Genomic DNA, 26,462 nt, shown 5'->3' with positions numbered 1-26,462 from the left:
CATTGAGTTGTTCAAGTCAAACTGTAATCAAAACAGACTGTTTCACCATGTTAGTTCATGTCTATGGTCATATTAACCCTTTTGTTTAAACTGAACTATAAAATAAGAATGTTCTACAACACTAGCAGAGTTTAGGCACCATTCATCATCTCCTGTTAATGACAAAATTCTTGTTTTTCTGTAATCTTCTTTTCAAAACATCTTCTGGTTTGTGATTACATCACTGTGCACCAGCAATGGAGGAAATTATAACAAATTATATCAAGTTTCACCTTCCCCTCCCACCACCCCCACCTATCATTGAGAGAAAACGGCCAGCTAGCTGCCTCATACTGTGTTTCATTTAAGCAACAGAACACGGGAGTGTGTTATTACGAAATAACATCTCGAGTGTTCTATTACTTTTATACAACAGTTAAATAAATAAAGTAATAAATTAATAAACTGGGTCGTGAACGCGGCGTTTAATATGTTCTAATGTTCACAGTTCCTTCACTAAATTATAGTTTCTTAACAACCAGCTTGTTGCTACATCAGAGTAACGAACTCCGCTCACTCGCTGCACAGTCTGCTGTAAGCCTCAAGTTCAGCTCAGTTTTGTCCATTTTCTTCCAGATCAGTATTAATGTTGTTTTGTTCCAGCCAGTCTGTAAAGCATCTTACAGCCTATTTAGTTTGGCGAATGGTGTTGGGTTCACTTCTGGCTGATTCCAGGTTGTTTAGCTGTTCTTCTGTCACAGCTGCCGACTGAAAAGCTGCTCAGTGGTGATGACAGTTTGGGAATTTAGTGTCGTCTCATCTTCAGAGTCTGACCAAATTGGCTGTCGGTCAAATGTTATTCTAAAAGTGTCCATTTTCTGTTTGTTGCAAAGTAAGAAGTAAAAATGTTCAAATGGCTTGAGCGTCTCCTACAGCTGTCAAAGTCGTTGCTTAGCAACGGCGTCTCAGCGAAGTGAAAAACCTGTGATGTTATGGTGAAATAACAGCACGGTTAGAACGCTTCTCAACCAATCAGCTTGCGTGGCCGGAACTAACTGTTGTATAATATCGAATACATCACAATACAGAGGGAACATGCACCCATTCATGCTGACCTTAAGTAATCTTGCTTATCATAAAATCAGAAGACTTGCTTGTGTGGTTTCTAACACTGTATGACACACTGTTATCTATAAATATGCACACAAATTCAGTATGTAGCACAGCTTAAAACAGTAGCAACATCATACAGTGGACCACATAAGAGGTCTAATAGAGATAACTTCCAGCTGGACATGGTTTGAGGCAAATGTGATGATTTAGGCCTGCAGTTAGCACCATGCTAATGAGTTATTTGTTAGCTGCATTAGCCTCATAGCTCCAGTGAGAAACTAAAGAAGCAAACTTAGCCGATCAACCACATCTGAGTGAAGGGAGGGAAATGAGCAGGTTTGGGAAAGAGAGGTCAGAGTTCACAAGGTGTAAGAAATTAGCATTTACATTAATACTCCAAAAACCGTGGCAGGTGGTGTCACTCATCACCGCGGTGATGCGCGATGGCAGGTCAAAGCGGTACTGGCCGTTTTCCACTTTGCCGACACACTGGGTTTCCACAGGGGCAGCCAGAGCCAGGGTGACCATGCACAGCAGGAGAATCACTGCTGAGAGAGAAAAGACACGCATTAGGGGCGCAAGGTAGTGGCTGAAATGGTAATAATGATTATTATCACAGTTATTCAGAAATTCAGGAACACAATAGTTCCTAATAGTTTAATTATGCTAGATTATGTACATAAACAGAAAAGGGTTGTTCATTAAAATGCACTGTAATACATTCACACTGCATTATGTCTGTGGGGGTCCGTGATTATTAGAGCTGGGCCTTCAGTTCAGGCCATACATGTAAAAACAAGACAAACACAGTATTCTAATGCTAATTTCTGCTCATTTCTAATAGCATGTGAGACTACAGTTCATATTCACAGCCAGTGACGTATCTGGAACCTTCTCACAAAATTGGTGCCACCAATTTTAAACTAAAACGTGACTGATTGATTCCACTGTCAGTTCCTAATTAAATTGGTAGTTCAGTAACACTTTGGCCTTCAGTCCAGCTCCTAATGTTTTAACCAATGGGAGAGCTCGCTTGGCTGTAGTTATCGAGATACCACTGAGAAAGAAGTCCTGGTTGGACTGTTTTCTGTTGGCTGTTTCCCTTTTGTTTCCAAACAAAGCTTCACAAGGAAAGAGGTTTGCTATAAGATGACGGCCTGCCAACAGCGTTGGGCAGATCACTTATGCAAAGTAAACAACGTAAGTGACTAAAAATGTAATCACTGACTATCTGATTACTTTCAGGAAGGGAAACCCCTATGTTTCTCACAAAACCAAATAGAATTACTGTTATCAGTCATAGTCACACAGCTATTACGCAGTTTATTGGGCCACTCCATAATAATTAATAGGCTCACTACTGATTTTGCCTAAAAGAGAGTGCAATCTGATTAGGCCTCTTTTCAAATGTGTCCTGCTTTGATTTTTATGATTACATTACATAATCCCGTGACACATAGTCTATTACTACCCACCGCTGTCTGAAATTCTTAGAACGCGTGGAACGTGCAGAACCTTAACTATATATATATCACTCCAGTTAGTCTGTAAAATCGAAGAGGAAACCACAAGATGAGCTGAGAAGTTGAGAAGGTTAAAATGGGAAATTCCACTGATTTTTCATTCAGAGTGGTTTGGTGTGAAATGCTCTCTTCTAGAGAAATTTACAGAGTCAGTATTGTTCACATTGTTGGTGACAGGAACCAGACGTCTGAATGAACAACTAAACAAAGCGAATTTAGCCCGGATACAATTAAGTAAACAAGATGGGCTGTGAAATGGTTTACAGACTGGCTGGAACAAAGCCACATTCAGGTTAAGCTGGCAAATATTAAAAAAGCTGAGCTGAACCTGATATTGTGACAATTTTATGGCTCTATGTGCAAAACAAAATGGTACTACTTTCATTGGCGGAAGGATCGCCAATATTCAAGCACATTTGATCAGTTCAAAGTTGATAGTTCAGGGCTTCTTTGATTTACTTCTTTATTTATTCTGCAGAACTGTTTGAGGTTGTGTGTTATCATGAGTTACGTCACAAAATGTTAGCATTAGCATTGTATAGACTGCAGCGCTGCATATTGCAGTTGTGATATGCTTCGCAATCCAGTAAAATGCACAGGTGAATCAGTAATGTGTTATATATAATGGCCTGCACTGTTTTGACCAAAATAATGTGCATTTTGTGGATGACCGGAATACCCTGATTCATCAAAACACAGAAATATTTCACTGCTTTTTAAACGTGGTGTACCAGAGTTCACTTGTGAGAGGGTCAGCCAATCAAAGGTTATTTACACATATCGATTTTAAAGGTGTGGCGACAGATACAACAGCCTGTTTAATTCTGAGGGAGTGGACCTCAAGGGGGATAAACACAAGAAAAAATGTAGAATAAGCAGCAAAATTCATAAAGACGTCTCTTTTTATAAGGCAGAGATTTTACGTTAACTTGAATCACTGGAAAAATCCAACAGTACGGATTCACATTTCTTTGAATAAAATGAAAATGAAGCAGGGAAAGGTTTATCTCTAGGCACTGCCATTCATTGCCTGCTTTGCCTACAGCTTTTGCTTAAATCAGATATAATAAACCAAGCTGTGGTTACACCATGCCCGCAAGCTATTCTGAATGAAAAGAATGAGCACACGGTACAGTACACTCAATCCCTAAGAGAGTCAAACTGCATTGAAAGGCGTCCATAAAACAAGAACGCCCACATTTGGAACGCCCCGTTAACTTTCATTGACTGATACTGTCTGCAAAATGGCTTCTCTCTTTGCCGAGATGAGGGGTTAAAGGGGAATTCCATCAATTCTTCGAAATTTCTGAATAACGCAGTCCTTGAGACGTAAACAGAGTCACTCGGAGTGGTCTGACATGAAATGGTTCATTGTAGAGAAACTTACTGACTCAAATTTCTTTACAGTGGTGCTGAATGGAACCAGGGGTCAGAATGTCTACGACTCGGATATATCAATTTTATTTACTATCCAAAACCACCAGTGAAACAACACGTCTTCAGAGTTTTCATATATAATGTTGATGGTAAAATAGTGTAAAAAAAATTTTTCTTCTTAAAAAGCTAGTAAGCTTTAAAACGAGGCTATCAATCTGAAACTACTCAGTCACTCCACTATCCCACGGGAAGAACTAAACAGCCAACATTTCAGGACAGATTTGTTACAGGATTGAATCACATTCATTCTCTTTTCCCTCCGTTATCTGATTCAAGAACAGTCACCCAAATCTTTTCTGTAAATACACCACCAAAACCTCTCTCAGCATAAAACCACATCCAGGTCTTCATTAAAGTCATGCAGGCTTATCAGTGAGGTTTAGATCACAGGCTGTGAACCAAACATGAGAAAAAAAAAAGTTGTTAAAAATGGCCGCCTGCTCATTCAACGTCTCTGTAACGAAGACCCGGATGCGGCTTGAGAGACGTTTTGTGGAGGCATTTATGCAGAGGATTTGGGTGACTAATGACTTCTATTGTTAATGACATTAGCCGTGTAGGTCCAGCGCTAAACTAAAGAATGGAATTATGGTTAATACTGAATGGCTGTTCTGATTGATCAGACAAAATCTTACCCATTTGTCAGCTAATAATACACTGGTAGCCCTAAGTTAACCTGTTGCACTCTATGCTTTTATTATTCAGTTATTATCTGTAACTACTACAAATTATTCAGTAACAAGAGAAACAGTTGTTTATTTATGAGAGTAAGGAAATCACATGTGGGCCCTTAAAGGGGAATTCCACCATTTTTTTCAAAATGCTTGTGTAATTCAATGGTGAAGATGTAAACAAAGTCATTCAGAGTGGTTTGGTGTGAAATGCTCAGTTCTAGAGAAACTTAAATCAGAATTCTTCACAGTGGTGGTGATAGGAACCAGACATCTGAATGAACAACTAAACAAACTGGAATTAACCCAAAACAAACAGAATACAAAATTCAGCAAACAAGACAGGATGTCTGAGGAGCTTAATGAAGAGTTTAAAAGCTCCCTCACATAAAGTTATAACATGTAATGGTTATGAATGCGCTGCCTGATGCCTGAGACACTGTTTTATGATAGTTTTAAGACAAGTTTTTGCCATAAAACAGGTACATGCAAGGCAAAATAGTACCCAAAAACATATGCTTTCAGATTTACCACTATTTTACCATCTTTAACATTACATAGAAAAACTCAGAGGATACATGAGGTTCACTGGACAGTACATAAATTGGCTATATTTGTGAACCCTAACCATTTCACACCAAACCTCTCTGAATTACTTAGTTTACATCAAAACCATTAAATTATGCAGAATTCACCTTTAATTTAATGGATACAGTCACTATAGCATGCCAACTATCTATCGCCCTGATGTGGCACTTTGAGCTGAGATGCAGTGCTGTGTAGACTGACGTACTTAAGTGGTGTCTAATCATCAGATTTCGGGAAACAGGTTGTTAAATCGATCGCCAGGAAATCCCCAATGGACTGTAATCTGCCTCTGAATGTTAAAGAAATTGAATGCCTTCAGTGGCGCTGCCTCAAGAAGCCGTCCTCTCCTCATAAACATACAGACAGCTCACGTACGTACAGCAGCTGGAAATCCCCATGCGTGAAGCCTGTGCAGCGCAAAGCCTTTCGCTCCCCTCAGCTGACCTCGATCAGAAGCCCTGCTTATAAACACTGATGCAACAGAACAGGCTGATTTCATCACACACGGATGAGTTATGTTCGGACGCGGTAGTACAGTAAAACTGCCTGGCATCGTTTATCATGGAGTCAAAGCTTTTTAACAGTGAAAACCCGTGAAGTACAGTCAATAAGACCACAGAGCCAGGGAAACTGTTACGAACTGAGATGACTTGGATTTTGGGTTGTAGAGCAGTAAGGAGTGGCACACCGATTTGACCCACATTCCTCTCTGACTCTCTGAAGTGATGTCATCCAGCTGAGTGAGCTCTGCTCTGTTACTAGGCAACACGGATATTGGCAAGCCTGCAAAGTCATGCCACCTCCCCTCGCGTTGTCTGATCTTCTCCGCCATTCACAAACACCACTTCGCATCACACCACTTTGACATCAACAGGAAGGAGTCACTTTTCTCAAGCATGCATGACAAAACAACAAAGGGCTTCTCGTTTTGGAAATACCCAGAACGTTTTGCAGGCTGGAGTCCCCCCATACTGACCTGCAGTCTGATTGCTTGTGTTGGCCTTCAGAATATAGATTAAAATCTACTTCTGGACGTACTGGTGGGCGTAGAGATGAAACGATATTAAAATTTCATATCATGATTATCATGACCAGAATTATCACGATTATCGATATTATCGCGATATTGTTCAAATGCGTTGAAAAAGTAAAATAAATAAATAAATAAATAAATACTGATACACAAACTGAAATTCGTTTCACCATTACTATTATTATTAAATAATAAATGTAAATTTATTAAATTAAATTAAATAAATTGTAAATTATTATTATTACTGCTGTAATTATTATTATTATTATTATTATTAATAATTACAATAATTAGGGATTTCCCTGCATAGAGAATTAAATCTCCCCCAACTCTGAGGTGGGTCTTAATGGAAAATTATTACTTCTAAGAAGTGCTGCACTCGGGGGATTTCTGTCCGAACTGCAACTGCAGCATTATTGTGCCGTTGTGGCGCTGAACCACTAATCAACACAGCGCACCAGGAAAAACAGCCAAAAATCACAGAGGAATTGCATGACCACGCTGTGAGCTGCAGACAGTGTAGAACTCACACAGCGTGTCTCCACCTGTTGAGCTGCTTCTCTAAAAGCATTTAAAACTAAAACATAACTTAAAATTAACGCGCATCTGAGCTGCGGCAGAAACACTCCTAAAGTTTAATCTCTGAAACTCTGCTTTTCCCAAAAGCAGCACACAGCATTTACTCGCGCAAGGTCCCATCTTAAAGCACACTATCTTCCCTATGTAGTGCACTTCGTAGATCATGAAATAGCAAATCCTTCACCCAAAGAGTGCAGGAAATGTTCGACTAAGTCATCTATAATCAACATTAACAACAGGTTACAAATCCCCTATTTAAAACTCAACTGCTTGTTAATGATGATCGTGTTTGTTTGAACAGTAGCGCACTATGTAGGGGACACTGAGTGATTTGAGACGGTGTTATTCTCAGACAGTAAACACTGCACGCGAGACGAGAAAGGGGAGCTGTGCAGATTGAACCTCTGCAGCGTCTCATTCCAGAGCTTGTATGACTGTTAACTCAGAGCTCATTTTGGAGACTCTGCTCCACAGAAATGTGTTAAAAGCTTTAGTTACGATTCACAGTTGATTCACCGATTGTTTTTTTTTTGACGCTAAAAGCTTCATTTTATATGATTAACGAACCATAAGCACAAGTTAAACCACACAAACCATGACATTTCTTCTATTTCGAAGTCTCCACAGACTTCTCCGTTAAAGTTAACTCTGCATTCTCTAAAAAGTAGTGGGTGGTGGTCGCGAAGATGACTCGTAAGGTTTGATGTGTTGCCCCCTTTCGCCGCTATTTTCTTTCGGCCTGTTCTGCAGACAGGGTGGTCATCTGCAGACAGGGTGGTCATCTTCAATTAACTTTCCTTCTGCATCCTTATAAAACCCAAAACATGACCAAACGTCAGACTTGGTCTTCATAGAAGGCTGAAATATCTCCGAATCTCCGTCACTACATTACGTTCTCTCTTCTCTCCCTCTCACCTTCCCCACTACACACACACACACACACACACACACACACACACACACACACACACACACACACACAGAGCTGCGTCTGAGAGATGATTCTGCCTTTGTTTGACTCTGTAAAGCGAGTTTTTCACACCGCGGTAATCGACCGCGGTTTTAACGATACTTTAAAGTTCAAACGGTACTACTAACCGTCATTAATTTTACCGCGGTTTACCATGAAACCAGTTACCGTTTCATCTCTAGGTGGGCAATACGGCAAACGCACAATATCACAATACCTGAAGAAAATGTTATCACGATATTTAGTCCTTCTGTGGTTTGATAAGGTTGGGCAAACAAACTAGTGCAACATTTTAAAAAATACTATCCAGAACTATGAATACACTGATGTTTATTCAACAGGTCACATACTGCGCTGCACGAAATCCAACTGAACAGGACTAATGATGCTCTCTCTGTAATGAGACATACATATGTTCAGTTCTTTGACCGTAAATATGATGAGCTCAGAAAAGCATATTGTGGTGTGTTGTGACTCAATTATGGTTGCGCATTGCAGAATTGCACTATATTGTTCTTCGTTTTACATTATTCTTCTCTTTTATTCTTATTTTTCTGCTGGATTTTTGCAGCATAACTCATCCTGCAGTTTCTGAGATATCAACACCGTTCCAACTTCAGATTGTCTGTTCTGATTGTGTGATTCTGGCTTTTGATTGGATGCACGGTTTTCATAGAATCTTCATTAATTTCTGATTTTTTTTCCATAGGAATGAATGGGGTGAAAAATTGCATGACCATCTACTCTACTTCTGCTCAACTGAAAGGCACTGTTTCGCACACACTATCTCAGGGCAGGCCCCCGAGCACAAATTCAATATTGTTCTGACCCGCACTCATCTGTTTGTCTTTTTTTTTTCCATTCCTTGTTTCTCCCATAGAGTCCCATTCATTCGCCTCAGACATATACTTTACTTTGACTGACAGCCACCAACGTTCATGTACTCTGTCAGGGCAGGTCCCCAAGCTCCAATCCACAGCCACACAGACCCGCACTCCTCTATGTGTTGTTTTTTCATCCCTCATTCCTCACATAGACTCCCATTCATTTTCAACAACACATAGCTAACGCTTGGCAACTTCCTACAAACAACTAAATAAACACCTCATACACCATGGCAACTGCCTAGCAGCATTTTAGCAACCGCATGGGATACCATAGCAACTGCCTAGCAGCACCTTAGCGACCACATGGGATACCATAGTAACCACCTAGCAACAACCTAGCAAGAAGTGGCGCAACCTTCAGGAAATGCATGTTTCTAGTTTATAACGCTATGATAACATATTGTCATTTTGCCAGCCCCTATCTGTAAGCTTCAGAGTATAAAGTCTGTGAGTGCAGGAGTAAGTGTGGATAAACACTCAAAGAATGACCTATCCTGACCATATCCTGACCATATCCTGACCAGATTCTGACCATTAAGTAATGCAAAATGGCAAAAAAGCATTCACATTTTTCTAAAACAGCCAATATTTACAGTTTGACACAAATAAACTCTTCTTTTATACATTTTAGAGATGTGGTGAGTTTAACATGATTGTGTCCTGGATGTTGTATACAAAATCATAAGACAGAGACAGAGAGAGGGCGTATTAAAAGGCGTTAAAGCCTGACCGATATGTCGGTTGGCTGATAATATTGGCCAATATTAGCATGCTGCAATATTATCTGTATTGGCAAATAACATTATTTGAAATCAGTGATGGGGCAAAACCTTAACTAGCTCTGCCGCTAAACAGCTCAATGTGAGGCACTCTCTGTCCACCTATAGGACAGCAATATAGGCCAAACTGTGAATGTGAACACCATCATACGTGTTACAAAACTAATTAAAAAGAACAAAGCGCAATGCCTTCTGGGTAGCACTGGGACTATAATACAGTATGTACACATGGGATGGCTAGAATGAAAGTGACTGACAAACAGAAAGACAGATAGACAGAGAAAGAGAAAGATCAAACAAAGAAGTGTACAAAGGTAAAGTTACCAATACAGGAAGGAAAGTGGAAGGAACGTGTTTACAAGCTTGAATGGTTGACGCAATCTGTGTGATGTAATGCACTACGAGTGCACGTGATAAGCACTGCTATGCTAACAGGAAACGGACAGGCTGAGTGTAATGCAGATATGGCTCATTTCAAAGGCCTACAGTTAACTGCAAACAAAATGGCCCGTCTAAAAGGCTTGTCTGCCTGAGTTAAACAGTAGTGTAAGTAACGGAAGCGTTGAGTCATAGAGATATTATGAAATTTCAGTCAAGACTTTATAAAACATTATAAAGGAGGAGATCAGTCACTGGTTGAGGAGGGAAAAGTTCGTCCTCGTGGAGATTTGTGCATGCACAACAAGCCGAACGAGCTGTGAAACCATGCTTTTGCGCAATATTTGCTGTGTTTGTCAGATTTTATCAGTGATTTCAATGGTTTTGAAACATTAACTGGGCTTTTAGTTTTCGTTTGTAATTCTCTCCCTGCTCAAAGACAGAGGAACATGGTCTTGTATGAGTGGAAATACTTTATCAGCCCATTTCATGACTTTTCTACCTATTATAGACAAATGTCAGACAACGTCAAACAAGATAGCACTTCATTTCTAACACCATGAGTATCGGCCAATACCTATATTTCTTCTTTAAAAACTACAAAGCTTTAAAATGAACTATATTTATTTGAAGCACTTCAAAGTTCTTAAAGTGGGCTGTCATGCTCAGATGCTCTACTTCTCCACAGGAAGACTTATATAGCTAACATTACATTAGATTACATAACATTTAAGGCATTTATCCACAGTGGTCTATAATTTATCCCTTAAAACCTCAGGCTTATTACACACTAAGGCGTATTATTCAGTAATTACTCAGACTACAAGGCAAACTGGCTGAGCTAGTAATAAAACTTTGCAACCGCTGGTGCGCCCTGACCGTTTAAAGGGTCAAATTAGGTTACATGGCTCACAACTGTAGTGTCAGAGGTCTTGCACAAGCACTCTTATTGGTATAACAGGTTTTGGGCTCTGTCTATTAAGGAAAACCACCTTCACTAAGAAAGAAGGAGGAACCCAAATTGGGAAATTCCACATTTGGAGTGCCACAACACTGCTCAATTTGCAGAGGCCTCTGAGGTTGTGTTGTCACTTTCTTCGTGACCAAAAAAGGAATTCTTGTGTCTAAGCTGAGAAGAACGAATGCCGTTTCGGTTAAGTCCAGCTGCCACACCCTGTGGAAAACACTTTCCCCCCAAATGGCACTATACAGATCCTCTGAATTATGAAGTTAAGGGAATATTAATATTGCTACAACGTTCCTGCACATTAAATTGACACTATAAGACAGGCAACCTCACTAAAATACACCAAGCTTTGTCTTGTGTGGTTTTTAAGTGGCGCTAGGCTACAGTTTGAGTAGCTGATGTTATATAATAGAGTTAACATGCAGTAGTTTGGCCTTACTTTCAGCTCATCAGACATCTGTTTGCATTCTTTGCCCTTCGTGGCCTGCTGTTACTGCATTGCAGCTAGCTTCCCATATTTTTACTGCACTATAATAGACACTGTTGATCGTTTTTATTTTGCTGCATAGCTTTGTATCATATCTGTTGTTTACATTTATTTGCAGGACTGGTGCTTGTAATTAGTTTATTTTACTTATATTTTATAGTTATATTTACTTATTTGTACTGTTACTTTCACTTACTTTTATTATTATTTATAATCAGACTTGAATTGAATCATGAATTGAATTATGTGGTTCTACCCATTCTTCATCAATCTGAAGAACAATTTAACGATGCAAAGAACCCTTTAATCATGCAAAGGGTTCTTTGAGTGTTCATCATTCTATATAGAACCATTTCCTTTAATAAAGAACTAGAGAAGAAAGATAGATAGATAGATAGAAATAGATAGATAGAAAATATTCTTTGAGTGTTCATAGTGTGTAGGCAGTATGGACAGAAAGGTCTAAACGTCTTGCTCAGTTTGGGCAGCGATTATTCTGGTGAAGTCATTAGGCCACATTGCAAACCCGGCAAATTACGGCTTTGGAATTTCCACGACCACAGCTCATCATGAATCTGACGTAGACGTTTTCTTAGGAACAAATTTAAGAAAAATAATTTATTTTTATTATTAAGGCCCAATGTGGATATTGTCGGTACTTAAAGAACACTGACTATCCACGTTTCACTACAGAGTGAGCCCAGTTAGGCCTGTTTAATTGGACTAATAAAAATCATTGTAGATTTGGATTTATGATTATTATTATTATAGTATAAATATAGTTATATGTGACACTACAGATGCTATTTTGTCTGCTCCAATGTATTAAATCTCAGAAAAACTAAATATCGCGATGCATATCATGCATCGTAAAAATGTCAAAGTATCGTGATATAATATTTTTACTATATCGCCCACCCCAACAGTTAAAAAACGTCCCTCCTTTATGTTGCTGGAGGACAAACTACAAGCACAACAACCGTGAGCTTTTGATGGGGAAGTAAAGTCGCGTACAAAAGGACGAGAAATGTGTTTTTTCAGCATTTCAGTTTTAACAGTGGTTCTCCACACCAGGGTTTTTCAACCACTGGGCCAAGGACCACAAGTGGGCCTTGAAGCATCCCTCGGTGGTCCTTGGACCTATACTGAGGGGGGGGCCAGTGATCTGTAGTGGGCCTGTGATGGCACTCTGTTATAAAAATCAGTGAAAAAATATGACTTAACAATAAAAAGAAATACACTAATATACCGACATTCTGCTGATATTTCATGTTCACTGATACACATCACATATTGCAAGAGTAGCCCTCCAACATATCATGGTGTTGAAAAATTTCCCAAAAATGACATTTTTTCAGTGCAAGTGGCCACTTTCATTACAAGGACTTTCTAAAGAGGAAGGAGGTGTTTAGGTGTTTTCTCTAGTGATTCGGTTTGGATTAAAGCTTGAAAGAGTCTATTAAATCTAGCGGCTCACATGCTGCACATTAGCGAACGATATAGTCCGAGTTTGAGTCACTTTTAACGGCTAAAATGTTCGACTCGAATCGGTCACCTACAGGAAACCCGAGCAGACTTTGCTAACCTAACGAGGAAAACAACGAAACTACGTCGAAAGACAACAGCCATTTTTCGTGTTCTAGCTCACAAAGCACGAATAAAAAAGCGAGTTTGCTCTCCTCCTGGCATTCAGAGTGCCGTGAAGTACCAAAGAGCAGGGCGAGGCTGAAGTCACTTTCCTATTCGCCAACGTCTTGTTCGAATTTCGCCGTTCCACCTTAAATGGCGCAGCAGGTACAGCAGTTACAGCGGCACATTTAAGGTGGAACGGCGAACAGGAAACTGACTTCAGCTTCACAAGAACAGAGACGGCACAAATATAATTCACACGATGAAACGATGAAACACATCTTACCGAAATGTAGTCGAGTCTTCTTCCGTACCATGTTTTTAATCGCAGAGTTTTACAAGCCGCTCAGACTGTAACTCGCCTTCCGCTCAGGTTCTACTACCCGCAGAGTGGCTGCTCTGACAGAGAGCTGCTCCTTATAAAGACTCGGTTTTCCTTCCTGTAAACTGACGTTTTACGGTAAGCTAAGCCCCGCCTCCTCAGCTGACTGATAACTGGGCGCCTGCCAACCCCGCTACCGATGCTCTGAGTGTGGACTGGTTATGGTTAGGTTTATATGAAATAACTTTGACATGCACTGAATGAAAACTGATTTATATAGAATTAATTTTGATATGTATAAAATAAACTTTGACATATACGGAGCGCCGGGGGGACGGAGGTAAAAAAAAATTTATTCGAGTGAACGTTTTGCAGGTCGTACGCACGTTTTCGTTTATTCGTGGTCACGATTTCTTAAATTTTTCCCTCGTTTTCTTTTAAACGTGCGCACGTTTTCTTTACTTTGTGGGTTCGGTTTTTCTATTCGTCATCACAATTTTTTAATTAGTTCTCTCGTTTTCTTTTAATCGTTGTCATGTTTTATTTTTAACGAAAAAAAGTTGTTTGTGTTTTTAATTTGTGCACAAAAAACAAATTTTAATTCGTGCACCAAAAATTTAAGGAAAAAAACGTTGTGTTTTTAATTCATGCGCAAAAACGAATTTTAATTTGTGCACAAAAAAAATTAAAGGAAAAACCTTGTTTGTGTTTTTGATTCGTGCTCAAAAACGAATTTTCATTTGTGCGCAAAAACGAATTTTAATTCGTGCGCAAAACATTTACGAAAAAAACGTTGTGTTTTTAATTCGTGCGCAAAAACGAATTTTAATTCGTACGCAAAAAAATTAACGAAAAAAACGTTGTTTGTGTTTTTGATTCGTGTGCAAAATCAGTGTAGTAGATACAGGTCGTCTGACGGGTTTAGGTGAGTTAGATTGATGAGATGATGAGAAGCTCATCAGGTCTGATTCTGATTTGGGGCGTTATGAGGAAACTGCAGCTCCTCTTCACAGCGAACGGCCCTCAGATTCATCAGTGCAGCTGCAGTTTGGTGGTGAAATGAAGGAAGACAATAAACTACAACCACAATCTTCACTAAACTGCATGTAATATTTACATACTGATCATATTTAACAGAGACACAGCGCAGCCGCTTAGCGCTGTTTCTGCTCCCCGACAAGCTGCGGTGTTAGAGATCATCACACAATTACAGGAAGAAATGATCAGCGTCAACATTTCAACAAACTCAGATTAAACACACACAGAAACGTTCATGTGGGATGAGGTCAAATGGCGAGAGAGTTTAATAGATCTACGGATTAGATGTAGATATATTAAGGTGAGGATGTTTAAACGCTGATCATTTCGTCATGTAATTGTGTGATGGTCCCTAACACCGCAAGTTGCCCGGGAGCAGAAACACCGTGGGCCGTTCGCTGTGAAGAGGAGCTGCAGTTTCCTCATAACCCCCCAAATCAAAATCAGACCTGATGAGCATCTCTGTTCATCATCTCATCAGTCTAACACGCGTCAGACGGTCTCAGGGAGCTGATATCAAAATACAAACAACGAGCGTTCAGTTAAAAATAAAACATGACCACGGTTAAGAGAAAACGAGAGTACGAATTAGAAAATCGTGATCACAAATAAAAGAAAACGTACCCACAAAGTACAGAAAATGTGCGCACGATTAAAAGAAAACGAGGGAACGATTTAAGAAATCGTGACCACAGATAAAAGAAAACGTGCGTACGAATTACATTTTTTTTTACCTCCGTCCCCTCCAGGACTCCGTAGATATATGTTGGATGAACTATATATAAAACATATTAAACTCAAAATGCCATAAGAAAATGCTTTTTGTTTTTTTCAGTAATTCAGAAATGTATTTTTTTTGTTCAAAATAGCAAAAACCGAATATATAAATGTCAGTATTGCCTGGCAAAAATGACGTTAAGATGGCATCTTTTTTGCCAGCTTTTTGTTCAAATGTCCAGCCTAAAAGGAGCAGCAGTTACATTCTGGCACCAGTACTGATTGTCACTGCTGTCCCACTTAAGATGGAACAGCAAATTCAAAAAGGAGGCAACTTCAGCTTTGTCTCATGCGTGTGTCCCATATACAGACCGAATTTGGAAAATATTCCTGTCATTCACGCTTCAGCACCAGCTGCTCTACGGTTTATTTCATGCACAAGGCTCCAACCGTGGCGTCATTCTCATGCAGTAAGAGAGGAAGCGCAACAGTCACTCTGGTGTCCATGTTAGGCCAAGGCTAACCCCAAAAGACTGGCCATTCTTTTCCGTTGAATGCGTTGAAAACAAAGTGAACCACTTCAGACGCAGAGATCTAGACAGCAGAAGGTGAGTGAGAGTCTGCTGTGTTTTCATGTTCATTTGAAATTTAACCGGAACATCCCCGACTCAGCCATTCAGCTAAGCAGGCTAACATTAGCATGGTTTGTACTGCATCTATTTGTAGCATACCGGTACTGCATTTATGATGAAACTCATGTATGAGGACCAGTTTCACCCAGAAAACATGGAAGCTCCATTGCTAAATATGGCTTGTTTGTTTGTGTGGGCTGGAGGGCAGGATTGCGGTCAGTTTAGCTCTAAACTTACTGGAAAACTGTGTGCCGACACGTGAAGACTCAGTGATTTTCCTGCCACTGTCACTTCTGCTGTGAAACTCTGGTGTGAAATGTCACAAGGACTTGTGACTTGTTTTTATCATTTGATCACAGAGATTGTTGGAGGCCTGTTGAATAATTGAAAGTAATATTTATGAGTAAAATTTTAAAAATGATGTATGAGGTTTAAACATGTAGGATTAAGTATAGAAATGTATGTTAAGGTCAGCTAACATTTCAGTCAGGTTGTTTTCTAGTCAAAGAATAAGGAGCCCCACTCTGTTCTTTAGCCTGGCAGGAGGCTTGAGAGCGACAGAGAGAGATGCCGAGCAAAAAACGGTTTGGTTTAAATTAGTCTCACATGGCCGGACAGGAACTCTGCGTACATCTGGGAACAACTTGCTCATCTTTGATGCCTCACATCTGCTTGCTTAAAGGGGAGCTTTTAGGGGGACTTTTCAGCCACCTAATTAACATTCATGGGCTAAAAATGGGCTTGTTGTCTGTCGGACGGTGTTCACAAGTGCACCATCACCTCAAGCTCTGCCTTCACAAAGTGTTGAAATTTAGCCCAATGTTTCTCATGGGTGTCCCCAGGCCTTCTCACATCTGGCCCCACGAGACAAGTCTTTTAATCAGAACGAGTTCCATGTTGCTTGCCTCTTTTTTTTTACTAAAACATTTTACTTGTAAGTCATTTAGGCCCTCTTTACCCTTGCCATTGAAATCTGGATGTTGTTAGTATACGCAACTGTAACCATGTTTCTGATCTCTCCAGCCATCAAGCTCTGAGCCTGTTTACAGCTTTGTTTCATGCCTGGATTGCATCTGGATTAAATCCAGCCAGATTCCATTTACACTTTTCATTGAAATGTGTCCCCAGTTTTCTTTCACTTACCTTTTCCCAAAGAAACCACAAGCGTGGTTTGAAAACTTTAATGAGCCCAGGAGGCTGAGCAAGCTCCCGAGTGGTGCAACCCCCTAAGTGTGGCCCTGTCATCGTGAGATTGTGAGCACTGGCTAGCTTTGCGTTGAGTGCTAGGAGGAGAGGGAGGGCCATCCCACCCACCCAGGGAGTGAGGGAGCAATTTTCCTCTCTTGGACTCCCGCCCACCCGGGACAGGAAAATTGGTCTTGCTCTCTCTGGGTGGGTTACTGGGTGGGTAGGATAGCCTTCACTCTTCTTCTATCACTCAGCATGATGCTAGCCAGCACATGTGTCTGTTAGCTGATGTAACAGGACTAGAATTAGAATTCTCCTCCAAGTACATTCACCTGTCCAATGACGTTGTCTTAGCGGCCGTTGACGTGGTGGCGCTTAGTGCTCGGATTTCACTTGACCGCTTGGAGAGCCAAGTGTAAAACAAACCCAGGACGCACAGCAGCTGCCAGAAAATATGCCAAAATTTGAACTAGTAATATACATATTTTTAACTCTATGTTCGACATTGAGAACACTGAGAAAACTAAAACGGTCAAATTCCCACCCATAATAGTAGCGCCAACCTTTGCAAGTTAGCTCATTGCATAAGGTGACTCACGACATGAAATTTATAAGTTGTCAAATTATTACTCAGTTAAAAGTGAAAGTTTGGATCCAAAATGTATGAGAATGAAAGTTAAAAGATCTAGCTTGAAAACACAACTATATGCAGGGAGATTCAGTCGAAAGAGGCCCTGAATATTCTGTTGTAACTCCCGTTAGGATGAAGCAATCTGAACCAAAAAAAATCTGCTACATACCTTGACGTCTGTGTAACCGATTGCATTACATGCGATGCTGGAAGTGATCTCCGTTCTCTGCCAGACACATGAAGGGGTACAGGGGTATGCACCCGAAAGTTGCAAACGGAGGTTAAACGTTGTGACGGCTGTCCGGTGCCTATCTCATCGCTCTGACACAGGGGCGTCCAGGACTGTTCAAAGCTCCATTTACTAAGGAGCACATTGCACGTTGTTTGGTTCAGATTGCTTCATCCTAGCGAGAGTTACTACAGAATATCCGGGGCCTCTTTCGAGTGAATCTCCCTATATAAGTAATTTTTACACTGAAATGTGTGTGGTTGTATGTTTTAATAAAAACTGTGAATTCAGATGCACAGGAATTCATGACCGGCAAGAGGAAAAAAGAGAAAAAAATCTGATTTGTAAGAAGCACTTAGAGGGTCTAAATGAAAATGTAAGTAGTGAAAATGTGTGAATGTTTTTGTCACTTGGAATCGTTACTCAATTTTCAGTAGCACTCATGTAAAGTATAGACCAAAATAATACTTAATAATGACAATTACACAGGTGTTTCCACCTCTGCCTTTAGATAGAGAAAGAGTTTATAAAGAAAAGATGGCCAGATCTATATGTGTGGTATAGATCTGTTGAATGAAGAGGCACTTCGCCACACAGCTAACTTAATATTATTGACTATGTAATCTTTCCACAGAGCAAGGAAATTCCGTGAGTGGTGTAAAATCAATTTCACTTCATCATGTGCAATAAAAACACAAATACCTCCTTGTTACTGAAAGATGACTCTGCACACAGTCACCCCGTGGTCAGAATAAATGCTGTGCATCTGCGTCTCTCCACTTTGTGTCTGCAGGAGAGTAGAAAAACTAACAGGCGTTATTAGTTCTTCCACCAAGGCCATACTGAGGGTTATTGGGAAAGACCCTTAACTATGTATATTGACTTTTACTAATATAAAGTACCATTACTACTATTTCATGTGTTCACTTTAGCCCACACAATATATATATATATGAACCACAGAATTAGTTCAAACTGCAGTCACAGAGTAAAAAGCTATTTAAACAAATAAGTATTCAGACCTTAGATATTTACAAGGATTATGTTGTTATTATGATCAGGATTAAGGATTAAGTTCTTCTGCTGGAGTTGACGCTAGTGTCCATTCGATCCCTTGCCCCTCTGAGGGCTCATGTTTTAAATTTCACTTGTGCTAACACTGTAATGGAACAGCCCAAAAGATGGCATCTGGGATTCCCCCCAAGGGAAATGGTCATGATTAAGATATAATTTGGCTTTTAATCCAACAAAGAATGTTAATCCAGGTAAATGTATTGGTGCATATGAATAAGATGTATCACATCCATACTCCACTGCCGAGGGAAGAAAACATATAAACAGATATAACTGACAGAACTTTAATGAGATGAACAAGAGGAATGAAAACACATTACAGTTGGTTACAGACATCAATAAGTATGCTAGCTAACTGGGTCTATGAGGGAATGCTATATGTCAGTAAGGCTATCTTGAATCAATGTATACCAGGCCCAATTCTAGAGGGGTGCAAAAGGACAAACTGCCCCGAGCTTAACTTAGAGGGAAATGAGGCAAAACATCTTTCCTAACTCCTGTAGACCAACACAATAGAATACAGAGAACTACGCCTACAAAGAGTGTCTCTAGAGTGCCTCTGAGTGCAAATACAGTGTAGCGTGCTGGGGTCAGTACTGTCTATAGTTTGCATACTGGAAGACTGTTAATTTTAGGAAAAGAATTGAAACTCAGCACGTACTGACACTGGGGTGAACCATGATTTTTAGAGCTAGGCCTTATCAGAACTCAAGTCAATGAGGAAATGAGGAAAAAAAACAATAATGCCACTCCAATGCTGGCCCCTCTATGGCATTTCTAATAGTATGTGAGTGTTAAGCTAATGCTGGTGCACATAAACACTTTCTGGTTGTTCAAGATTCAGCTTATAAAAGATATTTATATTTAAAGCTTGTGACAGACATTAACATATATTTCACCTAGCCATTTTACTATGAATCCTTCAGTAAAGAGCACAGGCATAGAGCCTCTTCCATTGGTCTCTCCCATTACTATCCTGGCTTAAAAGCTGACTGACACCTACAATCATTGGCGTATATAGAACTTCCAGAAGGCCTAGAGTGACAATTTTTCCTTCACAAAATTGGTCACTGCCATTGTAAATCAAAACATGATTGACCGATTTTACTGTCAGTTCCTAATAATGCTGGTAGTTTATCTACTGTGTAAAGCCTTCAGTTCAGCTCCTGAAGTGCTAATCAATGGGAGAGTGTGCTTGGCTGTGTCTACCTACATACAATAGGGGAAAAAATCCTGATTTCACAATTTTCCACTTAACGTAGAGTTTAAAAATAACTTCAGCTTGATGTTTATTGGCGCATTTACTCTTCACTTGGTTTGTACTGTATCTGCTATGGGGTGCTGCATGGCGCTTGATGTGTCTGGTGGCCTAGTGCTGTTTTTAATATAACCATGTGCAATGCTACAGTTTCTTTCAAGAGACTATCGATGTTTTACTGGCAGGATTTTCAGTGCTGTGGTGATGTGTACAACCCTGATTGAGGGGAAATCTAATCAGGTGGCAGTATTGTGCAAGAGGGGCTGCCCAGGAGTTTGTAGAATAAAGCTTGTAGGGACTGTAGACTAGAGGAGATCTGTTCCCAAGGCACTTGTACAGTCTGAGGGCAACATGTAATCAACACAAAGTCAAAGGCACTGGGAAAAAACTCAGTATTGATGTAAGATTATGTGAAAAGACTTTTACCGGATACATGATTAATTATGCTTAATATGAACAGATTTGAAATAAGTAAAAAAAATGTTGATTTTTGATTTCAGGTTGACTTAATGACAATATAGCCCCCTAACTCTTAGCAGCAATGTGGACTGGAACAATTTGGGCAATATAAACATTTTGGGAAGACTGCAGCTGCTGAAGTAGATGGTGATGAAAATGTCAAGTCTTTCTCACTAGCATGTTTGCTAGTTAGATGTCAGATTGCAAACTAAGCCCAATGATTTATAATTTAAGTAAATAAATAAATATGTTAGTTAGTTAATAGAATATATTTAAATATCCTTAAATATCTGTCTAAAGCTTTGTGTTGTTAGTTATTCTATAATAAGCGGAAGATAAATGCATAGTAAAATATACACAAAGAAAAAAGAAAAAATAGAATAGCAGTTATTAGAGTAACAGGCTACAAAAATGGAGGAGTGCTTAAAGAGTGACTGATAAAAAAGGTACTATTTGGCTTAAATGCTGATTTGGAAAGTGTCAAGCGCTCAGAAATGTCTACATAGGAATGCACAATCATGAAAAGTTGAGAAGAGGCTACTGTCCTCAAAAACAAACTAACAAACAAGAAGTAAATTTCTTTTGGGACAATGACATTGATTAAAGCATCATTCAGACAGGATGAGTTTTACACAGGGAGGTGGGGTCGTGTAATTTTTGCTTGTATTTCTTAGTGATTATAGTTCCATCCACTATAATGAAACAACCTGTAGCAATCCTGTGTGAATTTGGCCTCAATGTTCCATCATATCCTGCGGAAAAGGAGTTTTCACATTTTTTCTTAAGTATAGCACCTTGGAAGCATTGTGTTCTCTGTGGCCCAAAATAAGCGGACATATATTGTCCTGCCTCAGGTGTATGACTCCGAACTTTACATTTTGTTAAATGACAGGGAAAAAAAGTTTGAGTTTGCTGCAGTGTTGCACGTTCACGTCTAGGGGTAGGTTGTCCTGATTTTGTTGAGATCGGTAGGGTGAAGTGTTAGGGCTACATGACCCTCCAAAGGGAGGTTTTTCAGAGACTCCAAACAGAGTGTTATGAGAAAAAAAGAAAAACCGGCAAGATGGCTGAACAAGAGACCAAAGAAACCCTGTTAGAAATTACAATAATCACTGTATTATCTTAGTTTAATGTCGTTTCAGTGTATTATGGTCCTTTTCTTCATAACAAGCATAAAAATGTCTTGGTGGTTAGCTAAATTTCCCATTCCACATGAAATGGTGCAGCAGTTCTGATGCCTGAGGCACCAGAATGTAATTGCTGCTCCATTTAAGGTGGAACTGGAAAACTGGAACGAGAAGCTGGCGAATATCTGACTTCAGCTTCATATCACTGAAGAATTAGGGGTGGGCGATAATAAATAATTGTCCCTCTTTGAAGACATACAGCTCAAGCAAATCAGTCAAAAACATTATGGATGTCCTGTGGTAAAGTTGCATTACCTCCCCATGTGAAACTAATCCTGTCCCAATAGCACATAATGCTGTAAATGGCCCTAAATGATCCACCATGGTATTTAGCAAGGCAATGTGAAGGCCATTGCCTAGGCTAGCTGGATGTGGTGGAGCACCAAGGCCGCTCTAGATGGTCTTCTGTGCTGTGCTGTTGTCACGTCTGCACCAGGCAGCTCTCTTAGCTCGCAAATATCTGCGTACAGAAATACAAAGATTTAAATTCATATTCTCAGAACAGATGACCGAATGTTTGGAGAATGGGTGAGTGTGGTTCTTACGTTCCAAGCTGCTCTTATGTGCACAGTATCAGGACAGCAATGCAGAGAACAAGGACAACAGCAATATTGCCTCCAATAACAGCACCGAGGTTTGGAGAGGATGGTTCTGTAGGAATGGACAAACACACACACTTCTAGTTCACTTTGACATTGTTTCATGTTAAACACTGTGACACTGTGTTGTGAACTACCTCACACCACTTAGTGCAATACCTGCTCTCATGTAAATACAACAAATCTGTTCTATATGCTATGTAAATATGCACAGATATACTTCAATTCATACTTTAACTTATGTCTATTGTTTTATTTCTGCTTAATACATGTCTATTTTTATTTCTACTGTTATTTCTGCCTTATATATCGCTGCTGTCATAATCTCCATTTTTGATGTTTTTCAGTCATTTGTGACATAATTTGAAAATGCCTGTTCCCCTTTACATTGTGTGTAAATTTCATGATTATTAGACAAAAAGAAATGGCCTGAAATGAATTGGAAAAAAAGTCTGGTTCCATTGACTTACATTAAAATTACAGTAGGTTTTTTGCTTCTACTGTAAAGTTTGGAGATACGAGGTTTTGTTCCGACAGCATGTAAGTTTATGTGCAATTATGTGCTGCTACTGTAACACTGTAATTTCCCTTCATGATCAACGAAGGTCTGTCTGTCTATTTGTCTGCCTGCCTGCCTGTCTGTCTACCTATCTATCGATCTCTCTAAACTCTGGCCTCCTAAGGTCAGTTAAAGAGCCTATTTACACTTGATATTTCATGCATCTCGTATCCAGGTGACGTCCAGATTAGCGGTATCCACATTTCATTTACACCCAGCCACATAAATGCAGCTTTGTTAGGCAGACAGAAATCTGATTTGCATTAAGAGGCACACATCCAGGGCATTCTGTGATCTTCTGACTAGTTTTTTGGCACTGTAACATACTGCTATCATTAAAAATGAATGAAAGTATGCTTCATAGCTAAAAAGAGTAGCAGGCATTTGAATGGCTTACATTTTGCCCATTCATATGGACATAATATGCCAACAGCATTTGAATCATGTTTTGTTTCCCACTTTATACACAAATCCAAGGAATTTACTTTCGGAATCTTTATATCTTGCAATTACACATTATGCAGTTTTTAGGACGTTACCGGCGTAAAAGGCTTCAGCAACTGTTACGTGCAGCTTTTCCATCATCTGTAACTAAGAGCTCCACACAATCCTGATATAGTTCTGTTTGACAGTTTGGAGTTAAGACTATGTCTGCGACTTAAAGAAAATACATTTCAGGTGTCCTTATTATTTCAGCGCCTCAAGTAGCGTCAGACTGCTGAGTCTCTGTTTTCGTCATATGTGAACACATAAAAACCCAGACCTCTACAAACAAACCGCATGTACAAAACTCAAACCACCTCCCAAAGTGGTTTGTTCTGTGGTGTGATTGTAAAAAAACAAAACAGCTCCAGTCTGCTGGTCTTCTAGCACTTAACAGGGAAAAACTAAGGCCCAATCCCATTTCTTCTTTTTACCCCTACTCTTTGTTTTCGAGTGTCACCTTAGTGGTTGAAATCTTGCCCTTACGAAATGGGACCCTCAAATTAAAAGAGCATTACTTCATTAACAGCTACCAGCACTGCTCTGTAGGTGACCCTGCCAGTCTGCAGTGACAGCAGAGGAGGGTAAAGTTCAGCTCCTCACTGCTGGGCTTTAGTTACATTTAGGGAATCATACGCCTTCAAAGAGGGGGGCAATTATTTATTATCGCCCACCCCTAATTCTTCAGTGATATGAAGCTGAAGTCAGATATTCACCAGCTTCTTGTTTGAATTTTTCCGTTCTACCTTAAATGGTGCAGCAGTTACATTCTGCTATGGGACTGTTTAAGGTGGAACAGGAAATTAGCTAGCTAGCCACCAAGACATTAGCATACTTTTAGCGATTTTTTATGCTTGTTATGAAGAAAACGACCGTAATATTTTAAAACCACATTAAACTAAGATAATACAGTGGTTATCGTAATTTTGTAATGGAGAAAATTCTCACATTTGTTGGTCGCTCGTTCAGCCATCTTGCCGGTTTTTCTTTTTTTCTCATAACACTCCATTTGGAGGGCCATGTAGCCCTACTATCTTAACAAAATCGGGACACCCTTACCCTAGACGTGAACGCGCAAAACAGAGGGCTAATGGCTAAGTGGTAGGGACGAGGGGTGAAATGGGATTGGGCCTAACTCCTCAGGGAGTGTGAGCAGCACTGGCATATGAAAGCAATAAGCCACAAGAGGCTGTGTTCAGTGAGCTGACCCCAATTAAGCAAGCTAAAGTAAAACAGCTGTTTTTTGTTTGTCAGGATTTAGATACGTGAAAGGCTGCAGTCACAGTTTCCTCTCCTTAAAACCTGTAAAGGCCCTTGATCTGATTGGTGAGCTCAGAAAAAAGTTGGCAGGTGTAATATTTAGCAAATACTAAGCTCAATGTTAAGACTAGTTTGTGGTGCAACTCGTTCTGATTTAGTGATGCGTAAACCTGAACTTAGTAAACACTTACATTACAACTAGCCTACGTATGAACCCAAGCACAGTTGGTGCAACCGGCCCCAGGCCTTCTGAACCTGACAGGAAATCACAGTTGGCGTGTGGGGTTGTTTAAATTACCTGATGTGGTGGTGAGTTTACTCTCAAAGGGGCAGGGGTCTGTAGGAGGAAGAAAAAAAACACCACATTGTTTTAATAGTATCACTGACGAAAAATGAAACTGAAGCTCAGAATGATTCTAATAAACTTTGACTGCATAGTGCTAATGAGATAATATGCAAAGTGACAGATCTACAGACCCTGCGAGAACTTCCTTATAAGGAATAACAGTAGGAGGTGGAAAATATGATCAATACATTGAGATTGTCTCCTAAAAAATTCTGCATTTTTAAATGTAATGTTTAATATTTCTATAGTATCAAAAGATTCTAATAGAAAATAAGCACTATAGGCTATGTTGCATACAAAATACACAGAAGAAACAAAGAGTTATTAAAACGTTACAATGTAAATTATTAACGCCATTATTGTTTTTTCATGTAAACTGCGCTCACATGATGAAAATAATGATACTGAATTACTGATAATAATAAATACAGTACTGTGCAGTGCATGTCCAGTTGTGGAGGCCATTGAACACAGGCTATTCATTTTTGCAGGAGCTGTTTCTGAGGAGAACTGTCCCCATCAGATAAACAACACTTAAAGCTTTCATCTTTGAGATGAAAGGTTTTATCTTTGAATATCACTAAATTTGATATTATATTTTATATTTGAGGCTTCTATGTAATTTTCTGTTAAATTAATGTTTCCGGCTGATGCTGAAAAATGAATAACTGATGCTTAATGGCCATTAAAAAGGACATTCATTCATGCACAGTGCTGTACGTTCTAATGAAGCTTATTTTGCTCATTTAGCTTTTACAAAATGAACTACTTTTTAAACGAAAAAATCTTCCTTAGGGTCAAATTTGAGGATTAAAACAAATGCGACTAATCACAATTAACTAGACAAAATAATGTAGCTCACAATAAATACTTAGATTGTTTGAAAACCTTAGTTTAAATTTATTTGATGATAAAATATAAAGGCATGGGCCTACAGACCAAGCAAGACAGAAAATGAAAGTGTATAATGCAAGATAATGCTACTTGTGAAGATGAAAAGTTTGAAAAATGATAAGTAAGTTATAGAAATCAAAATTCAAGGAAAGAATCCTTTCATCACCACACCTTGGCACAGTGAACTGAAATTAGATCAAACTGTCACAAGTCTAGAGATTCCCACACCTATTAGCAATGTGTTAGCATTCATATTTAAACCTATTCAACCACTTAAACAAAATTTTCTTTCTATGGCAGTAGAATTTCATCAGTGTAAAATATTTTTTATTGAGAAGGACATTAGCATATCACTCACAGGAACAGTTGATGGTGCTCTTTGGAGACAAAAAAAGAAACAAAGAAAAAAAAAACAAATATTCAGTTTTCAGATAACAAATCAATTCTGTGTGTGTGTGTATTTTTTACAGTTGCGCCACAAACTACTGTCAAAACTATGAATCCAAAGATTTATATTCAATATTTCACATACTGAGCTACAATACATCCAATTAAACAAGACTAAT

This window comes from Colossoma macropomum, unplaced genomic scaffold (assembly GCF_904425465.1).
Source record: "Colossoma macropomum unplaced genomic scaffold, Colossoma_macropomum, whole genome shotgun sequence".
NCBI lineage: Eukaryota > Metazoa > Chordata > Actinopteri > Characiformes > Serrasalmidae > Colossoma > Colossoma macropomum.
This window is presented reverse-complemented; position numbering follows the sequence as displayed.